The following is a 10527-nucleotide window of genomic DNA, read 5'->3' on the forward strand; positions in this document are numbered from 1 at the left end:
ATGCAAAGTGAGAGCAAAGTCACACACACACTGTTGGAGTGATAAACACACTCTCAGAGTGTTGTCACAATCAATTGGTGTGATGACATACATAGCATTGGCAGTGACATCACACATAATAATGGTTGTGGTATCATATGCTAAATAAGGTTGATGTCACACACAACTGGTGTGATGTGACAAGGAATGAGGATGTTGTCACACACACAAGTGGTGTGATATCACGCATGACAATGTGTCACGTCACCCATAATGATGGGAGTGATATCACGTGCACACAATGGGAGTGATATCAAAAGTTACACATTCGTGATGTCACAGATAGCAGTGGGAGTGACGTCACACTATTGATGTGATGTCACACATAAACTTGAGAAATATCACAAAGGACACAAGACTGATGCCATACACATGTGGGAGTGATGTCACACTAATGATGTGATGTCACACATGGCAATGGGAGTGATCTAACACATAGATAAGTGAGTAATATTACTAATTACACATGACTGATATCACACAATTGTGGGACTGATGTCACACTACTGTTGTGATGTCATACACCACTACAGGCGTGTTATCATGTTACTGAATGAATTCACTCTCATTTTCTTGAGAAACACCACGCCCATTGTCTGTGACATCACATGGTTTGTGTGTGCCTTCACTTACGTGGTCCATCTCACATCACACCACTTGTGTGTGACATCACACTAATGCTGAATTTTTGACAAGGCTCACATTTGTGTATGAAAACACACCCATTGATATATGTGACACCATTCATATTTTTTGCAACATAACTCACATTTTATGTATGACATCGCTCCTATTGTGTGTCACAGAATTCACATATTTTGACATCACATCAATTGTGTGTGACATAAATCCAATTTACCATATGAAATTGTTATTGTTATGTGATATCACCCCCAATATTCCATTTGACATCACACAAATTGTCAAAGACATAACTGTGGCAATATGTATGACATTACTCAAGTGGTGTGTGAATTGTTTGTGACATCAACCTTAATTAGTTTATTATATACCAAGCATCGTGTTGTTGTCACTCCCCATATTAGCTATGACATCACACCACTTGAGTGTTTCATCACTCTGATCATGTGTTTCACATCAGTCCAATGGTGTGTGTAAATAATTCATATTTTGTGTGTGAAGTCACTCCAATCATTTTGTGTGACATCACACCTAATTTGGGTCATCACACACCTTGAGTGTGATAACAGTAGGATAGACTGTTGCATCTCCACAATTGTCACTATTCTGTATGAAATCACTCCCAGATTTCCATCAATCACAATGGAACTGATGTCACATGCAAAAATGAGTGTGACTTCAGTCAATGAGAGTCATATAACACGCACACTATGGGATGTATGTAAGACAAAAGCATCAGAAATTTCAAAAAACATGTGAGTGATTTCACACAACAGTGGAAGTAACATCACAGCTGAGAATATGACAGTCATCACACACAATGGGAGTGATATCTCACACAGTTTATGTGCTATGAGATGCTATCATAGTGATATTACACTCGATGGGTGCAATGTCCCAATATTCGCCTCTAGTCATACATCAAAGTGGGAGTGGTATCACACATAACAATCAGAGTGATGTCACACAGAAAACGTGAGGAATGTTCACAGACACACCATGCAGGTGATGACACACACTATCAGAATGACATCACCTAGATGTCATATATTATATTGTGTGTGAAATCACAAATTACCATGGCAGTGAGGTCCTATGCACAGTTGGTGTGATATCTCAAATTTGATGTGATGTCACACACTATATTACTGATATCACACACACAAGGGCAATGATGTCACACATAAAAATATATGTTATGTCACACATAAGATTAGGAATGACATCACATGCATACAATGAGATTGATGTCACAAGAAAAATGTGAGTGATATCATAGGGAACACGTCAGTGATGTCACACATAATATTGGGAATGATGTCACATTATTGGTGCAATGTCATACATAATGGGAGTGATATCACACATAACAATATGGGTGATGTCACACACAAAATATGAGTCATGTCTCATGTGCAATGGGAGTGATGTGACACATAAAAATGGAAGTGCTGTAACGTTTCACAATAAGAGTGATGTCACGCACAATGGGAGTGGTGTCTCACTGTAAAATGTGAGTTATGTGACAGGAGACATATCAATGGTATCACACATAGCTTTGGGAGTTGTGTCACACAATTGTTATGATGTCACATTTAAGAATGGGGGTCATGTCACACAGACATGTAATATAACAAAAGACACGTGATGGTGTCACACATAAGTGGTAGTGATGTCACACTATTTATGTGAAGTCATGCAAAGCAACAGGCATGATATCTCACATAACAGAGCGATGTCTCACCAAATTTAGGACTGAAGTCACAGACACACCATGCATGTGATGTCACGAACACTGGCAGAGTGATGTCCTCAACAATAAGTGTGATGCCACATAAAATATTTGAAGTGACATCAAATGTAACAATAGCGATTTCTCTTGCTAAATTGAATTGATGTCAAACAACTGGTGTGATGTCGACGTATTTGAATGATGTGACACACGCCATAGGAGTGATTTCATACATAAAATGAGATACATCACAAAAATATGTGAATGGTGTCACAAATATCAATGGGTGTGTTTTCACACACAAATGTGAGCCCTGTCACACATAAACCCTTGGTGTGATGTCACAGACACATTTAATGATGTCACACACAATATGAGTGATGGCACACACTACCCTGGTGATGTCACAGAAAATGGGAGCAGTGTCTCTCATGAAAATAAGTGTGAATTCACACATAACAATGAGAGTTACACAAAACACTCAAGCGCAATTTGCCAGAGTAAAATGTGAGAGATTTCACAGAAACCTGGGTGTGATTTCATACATAACAGTGGATGTCACATCACAGTTAATAATACGACTGCTGTTCTTCACAACGGGAGAGATATCACACAGTTTGAGAGATGAGACAGAACATCCTAGTGTTATCACACTCATAGTGTTTGATGTCCCAAAATGGGGGTCATGCAACACAGAACCTTTGGAGTGATGTCACACACAAAATTTGAGCGATGTCACACACTATTCTAGTGATGTCAACACACTACAAAAATGATGCCACACTCAATTTGTGTGATGTCATACATAGTACTATTAGTGGCACCACACATAATAATGGCTTGATATAATAGGCCAATTAAGGTTAACATCACTCACAATTGATGAGATGTGACACACAATGATGTTGTCACACACACAAAAGGGGTGCGATGTCACCCATAACCATGTGTCTCACGTCACAAGTAACAAATCATGAGATATCACATGCACACAATGGGAATGAGGTCACAATCACTGATGTCACAGGTAGCAGTGGGAGTGATGTCACACTATTGATATGATGCCACACATATAAATGTGAATGATGTCACACATATGTGAGTAATATGACAAAGGACACATGACTGTTGTCACACATAAGCTGTTAATATTCTACCCTCAAGCTTTCTAGCCAATGTATTGAAAGAGCACTTCTGCTGAACTCAGCTTGCCAGTAGCTATAGGGAACATACTCTAATGAGAGCTTTTGTACTTTTCACAACTGGTACAGATTATCTGTAACATTCATTCAATGAAATTATAGTGTGAAGAAAACCCCTTTTTTTAAATCTCTTCATGATCATCTTGAAAAATGCCCTTTCAAACGTTGCAGTTCACGTCTTTCATTCAGGCTCTCTCTTACATGGAATGAAAGAATATGCTCATTGAACTCAGTTTGCCTCTAGCTGTTACGAAACTGCTTCTTATGAGACGGTTTAAACTTTTCACTAGACAAGGAAGAGAATATCTATAATAACCATTTATGAAAAGCACAGTGTGGAGAAAAACTCTTGCTTGTACCTGTTTAGCCTCTGCACTGAAAAGTACTTTTTCAAACATTGCAGCTCAAGACATTTACTCAGGGTCTCTCTCACATTAAATGAAATAATATTATTACTGAGCAAAAGTCGACATTAGCTGTAAGTAAGATCTAACCATGAGAATTTTTTACCTTTTCACTACTGCTGGATGAAAATACCTATAACATCCATTGAAATTATATGCACCGTGGAAAAAAATCTCATTTTAGTTGTTGAGGATCATCTTGATGAGTGAATTTTTCAATCACTTTTCTTCACAGCCTGCACTCAGGCTTTCCCTCAAATATAATGAAAGAACACCCGCTCTGAAGTCAACAACCCTGTAGCTGTAAGTCAGCCTCTCTTTAGAGGGCTTTTAAATTTTTCACTACAGCTGGGACTGAGTATCTATAGCATCGATAAAATGAAATTCAAGTGTGGAGAAAATCTGTGGCTGCTATCTGTATAGGATCCTCCTGCAAAGTGCCTTATCCATCATTGTAATTAACGACCGTCTCTCAGGCTCTCTCTCCTATGGAATGCAAGCATATACTTGCTGAACTGAGCTGGCAAGGAACTTTAAGCAGGATCTTCCTCTGAGAGACTGTGAACTTTGACTGTAGCTGCAAGAGAATATCTGTAATATCCATTCCATGTAAGTTCTCTTTGGAGGAAAACACTTCCTTTGAGTCACTGTAAGTCACTGTAAAGTGACTTTTCATCTTTGCAGTTCATTGTATGCACTCAGGCTTTCTTCCTGATATAAAAGAAAACACCCCTGCTAAACATACTTTGCCAGTAGCTGTTGGAACACTTTTCTAGGTTACGATCCACTTTTCACCACAGTTCAGAATGAAGCTGTATCATCCATTCAATGAAAGTACAACTTGAAGAATACATCCTCTTGTAAGTGTTTATGATCATCGTCTTAAGTGTCTTTTAATACACTGCAGTTCAATCTGCATGCAATATCTCACTAGCATATCATGATGATCACTGTTGCTTACCACATGTTGCCAATATCTGTTAGTAACAACTTCATATGAGAGTATTTAATATTTCAATACAACTGGGAGATGGTATCTATAACATACATTAAATGAAGTCCAGTATGGATAATATTTCTTGCTTGAATCTCTATTCAGCTATCCTGCTAATTGCCTTTACCAACATTCTAGTTAACAACCATCAATCAGGAGTTCTTTCCCATGTAAAGCAAGAAATTTCTTGCTGAACTCTTTCAGGAATGTTTAAGGATGATCTTCCTCTGAGACCTTGTAAACTTTCACTGCAGCTAGGAGAATATATCTATTACATTCATTCCATGTAAATACTCAGTGAGGAAAACACTTGCTTTTAGATCCTTTGGATCATATTGTCAATTATATTCTCATCTTTGGATTTCACTGCCTGCATTCAATTTTCCTCCATGATATAAAGAAAAAACACTACGGCTAAACATGCTCTGCCAGTAGCTGTTAGGAACACCTTCCTATGAGAGTTTAAACTTTTCACCGCTGCTCAGAAAGAAGCTCTGTCACGTCCATTCAATGAAAGTGCACCGTGAAGATAACTTCTGCTTGTAAATGTTTAGGATCATCTTCATAAGTGACTTCAAATACACTGCAGTTCAATCTGCATGCAGTGTCTCTCTAGCATATCATGACGCACACTATTGCTTAACAAAGGTGATGAATATCTGTTAGTAACATCCTCATTGGAGAGGCTTTAAAATTTCAGTAGAGCTTGGAAATAGCCTATATAACATCTATAAAATGAAAGTCCAGTTTGAAGAAAATCACTTGTTTTCATCTGTATAGGATTATCCTGAAAATTGCCTTTGACATCACTGTTGTTAATGACCTTCCCTTAGGAATTTTCTCCCCGTGATGCAACAAAGTTCTGTTGAACTCATTTTGCAAGTGTCTTTAAGGAGCATCTTCCTCTGAGAGCTTTTAAACTTCCAATTGCAGCTGTGAAAGAATATCTATAACATCTATCCAATGAAACAGGAGAGTGGAGAAAAACTCTCGCTTGTAGTTTTTGAAGATCATCTTGATAAGTGACGTTTCCCGCTTTGCAGTTTATGGTCTACTCTCAAGCTTTCTCTCCAATGTAATGAAAGAGCGCTCCTGCTGAACTCAGCTTGCCAGTAGTTGCAAGGAACGTATCCTGATGAGAGCTTTTATACTTTTCACTACAACTGGGACAGATTATCTCTATCACTAATTCAATGGAAGTTCAATGTGGAGAAAAACTCCATCTTGTATCTCTTTAGGATCATCTTGAAAAATTCCTTTTCAAACACTGCTTTTCACATGCTTCAATCAACCACTCTCTTAAATGGAATGAAAGAATGTTCTTGCTGAAGTCAATTTGCCAGTAGCTGATAGGGAACATCTTCCTACGAAGGGCTTTAAACTTTTCATTACACAAGGAAAAGAATATTTATAATATCAATCTACTGGATGAACATTGTGAAGAAAAAGTCTTGCTCGCAGCTGTGTAGAATCTTCACTGAAAAGTACCTTTTGAAACATTGCAACTCACCACTTTCACCCAGGCTCTGTCTCACATTAAATGAAAGAATGTGATTATGGAAGGGAGTTTGCGCTTAGCTGTATATGAAAACTTCCCATGAGAGGTTGTAAGGTTTTCACTACAGCTTGGAGGGAATATCTGTAACTGCCAGTGAATGAATACAGATTTAAAAAATAATCTTTGAGTGCTTGAGTATTGTCACGATAAGTGACTTTTCAACCATAGCAGTTTGTGGCCTACACTCAGGCTTTCTCTCCAAGGTAATGAAAGAAGGCCTGTGCTGAACTTAACTGCCCTGTAGATGTAAGACATATCTTCTTAGGAGGGTTCTGGAACTTTTCACAACAACAGGGGGAGAACAGTTAGGTCATCCACTGAATGAAAGTACGGTGTACAGAAAAACTCTTGCTTCTACCAGTTTAGGATCATCTTTATTTATTTATTTTTTTGAGGAAGATCAGCCCTGAGCTAACATCCACGCCAATCCTCCTCTTTTTGCTGAGGAAGACCGGCTCTGAGCTAACATCTATTGTCAATCCTCCTCCTTTTTTTTCCCCTTTCTCTCCCAAAGTCCCAGTAGATAGTTGTACATAGTAGTTGCACACTATGCTAGTTGCTTTATGTGGGATGCCACCCCAGCATGGCTGGACAAGCAGTGCGTTGGTGAGTGCCCAGATCCGAACCCAGACCACCAGTAGCAGAGCACGTGCACTTAATTGTTAAGCCACGGGGCCAGCCCCCAGGATCATCTTGAATAGTGCAGTTCCATAAAATGCTGCTCATGGCGTGCACTCAGGCTCTCTCTTGTATATACAGAAATAGTATTTTGGCTGAAGTCAGCTTCTCAGTCACTGTTGGTGAACATCTATCTATACAACTTTTATATATTTCACTACTCGAGTGATAGTACCTCTATAACATCCACTCCATGGAATTACTCTGTGATAAAAAACTCTGGTTTGTAGATGTTTAGGATAAACTTGAAAACTGCCTTTTTTTAACGTTGCAGTTCATTGCCTGCACTCAGGCTTCCTCTCTGATGTAAAAAACGAAATCTCCTTCTGAACCTAGGTTGCCATTAGTTGTAAGGAACATATTTCTTTGAGAGCTTTTAAACTTTTGAAAACAATTGTGACAGAGTATCCATAATATTCCTTCAATGAGAGAACACTGGGAAGACAAACTTCTGCTTGAAGCTGATTAGGATCCTCTTATTAAATGTCTTTTAATAGACTGCAGCTCAATCCAACATACAGACTATCAGAAGCATATCATGAAAACCACTAATTTGGAAACCAGCTTGCCGTTAGCTGTAAGTCACATCTTCCTATGAGAGCTCTAATCTTTTCACAATAGCTGGGAGAGAATATCTGTTACACTCATTCAATGAATGTTCACTGTGGAGAAAATCCACTCCTTGCAGCCCTAGAGAATCATGTTGAAAAGTACCCTTTCATAGACTGCCATTTACAGACATCACACAGGCTCTTTCTCACATATAATGTAACCATCATTTTCCAGAAGTCAGCATGCTGTTAGCTGTGCATCATATCATCCTGCGAGAGCTTTTCATCTTTTGACTGTAACTGGGAGACATTACCTATAACATCCATTCAATGAAAGGACAGTGTGGAGAAAAATTCTTGCTTGCATCTGTAGAGGACTATCCTGAAAATTGCCTTTCCCAACAGTATTGTTAACGACATTCACTTAACAATTCTCTCCCTGGGGCCTGCCCAGTGGCACAAGAAGTTGGGTGTGCATGCCCCACTTCAGTGGCCTGGGATTTGCAGATTCCTAACCCCAGGCATGCACCAACATACTGCTTACCACGACATGCTGTGGGGGCATCACACATAAAGTAGAGAAAGATGGACACAAATGTTAGCTCAGGACCAATCATACACAGCAAAATAGATGAGGATCAGAACCGAATCTTACCTCAGGGCTGATCTTCCTCACAAAGAAGAAGATATAATTCTCTCCCATGTAATGCCAGAAAGTTCTTGCTTAACTCTGTTTGCAAGTAGCTTTAAAGAGGATCTAACGCTGAGAGCTTTTTAACTTTCCATTGCAGCAGAATATCTATAATATCCATCTAATGAACATAGTCTGTGGAGAAAAACATTTCCTTTCAGTTTTTGAGTACCATAACGGAAAGTGCCTTTTCTTCTTTTTGGTTTGTTTCATGCACTGAGGCTACCTTCCCAATGGAAAGAGAAAATACCACTGCTCAACCACTTTTGCCAGTAGCAAGGAAGGAAATATCTTCGTGTCCTGTCTCTCTTCCTTCCGGCAAATGAGGTCCACATTCCTTAACCAGGTTTGGAATATATTTCCATTTTGTGGCTGCAGACGGAATATCACATTCCTTTGAGAAGGCATTTTCTGATCCTGGGTTCCAAGTAGAGCTCTAGGAACCAGTTTGTATATGAGTGGCAATGATTACTAGAGCTTAGCTAAAGTATGTATATCACCCATTGCTGGAAATAACTTCATGCTCAATCTCTCTTCCTTCCATCTCGTAAGGATCAGAAACCTAAAACAGGTATGTAACAGAATGCCATTACGGGCCTTGAGAAAGAATCTCAAATGCCTTTGAGAGGGCACTTTCTGACCCAGGCTTATAAGCAAATGTTGAGCTATGACTTTGTATATGAGTCGCAATCCTTACTACAGTTGAGCTAAACTATGTAGAAGACTCTGCATGCCCAATCACTCTTCCATCCAACACTGAAGGATTACATTCCTAAAACAGGTTTTGAACATATTGCTGTTTTGAGCCTTTGGAAGGAATACCACATTCCTTTGAGAAGGTACTTTCTCATCCCAGCTTGTAAGTAGATGTCTAGAAACAAGTTAGTATATGAGTGGCAATCCTCACCCCAGCTGAGCCCAACTGTGTAAAATACCCTTTTCTGGAAGTATCTTTCTGCTCAATCTCTCTTCCATTCAGCTCATGAGAATCAACTTCCTAAACCAGGTTTAGAATATAATGCTATTTCGGTCACTGAGAGAAAATCTCCCATTCCTTTGAAAAGACACTTACCAATAACTGCTTGGAAGTAAATGTCTAGGAACAAGTTTCTATTGGAGCATCAATCATTACTACAGCTGAGTTAAATGATTTATAATACCCATTCTTTGAAATAATTTAATGTACACACTCTCTTCCTTCTAGTACTAAGCATCACTAAACCAAACCAGTTATGGATACTACTTCCATGTTGTGCCTTCAGAAGGAACGTTGCATTCCTCTTAGAAGGCACTTTCTGATCCCAGAATGTAAGATGTCTAGCAACAAGTTTGTATATCAGTGGCAAGCATTACTACAGCTGAACTACACTATGACTAACACCCATTCCTATAAATATCTTTGTGCCCAATCTCTCTTCTTTGAAGACCATAAGGATCACAAACCTAAATAAGTGTTGGAACATATTGCCATTTATGTCCTTGAGATGGAATTTCACATTCTTTGAGAAGGCAGTTTCTCATCCCGGGGTGTATGTAGAAATCTAGGAATAGTTTTTATGTGAGTAGCAATCATTACTACAGCTGAGATAATCTATGTATAAAAACCATTCCTGAAAATAACTTTGTGCCCAATATCTCTTGCTTCCATCTCTTAAGGGTCACAAACCTAAACCCAGTTTGAAACATAATGTCATTTTAGGCCTTGAGAACAAATCTCACATTCTTTTGAGAAGGCTGTTTCTGATAATGCCTTGTAAGTAGATGTCTAGGAACAAGTTTTTATATGATTGTCAGTCATTACTACAGCTGAACTAAACTATGTATAACATCCATTCTTGGTCATAACATCATGCCCCATTTCCTTTCCTTCCAGCTCATAAGGACCATCTTCCTGCACCAGGTTTTAAAAGTATTGCCATTTTAGGCCTCGTGAAGGAATCTTACATTCCTTAGAGAAAGTACTTGCTGGTCGTGGTTGTAAGTATATGTCTAGTAACAAGTTTCTAAATGAGTGGCAATCATTGCAGTAGCTGAGT

This window comes from Diceros bicornis (assembly GCF_020826845.1).
Source record: "Diceros bicornis minor isolate mBicDic1 chromosome 30 unlocalized genomic scaffold, mDicBic1.mat.cur SUPER_30_unloc_1, whole genome shotgun sequence".
Classification (NCBI taxonomy): domain Eukaryota; kingdom Metazoa; phylum Chordata; class Mammalia; order Perissodactyla; family Rhinocerotidae; genus Diceros; species Diceros bicornis.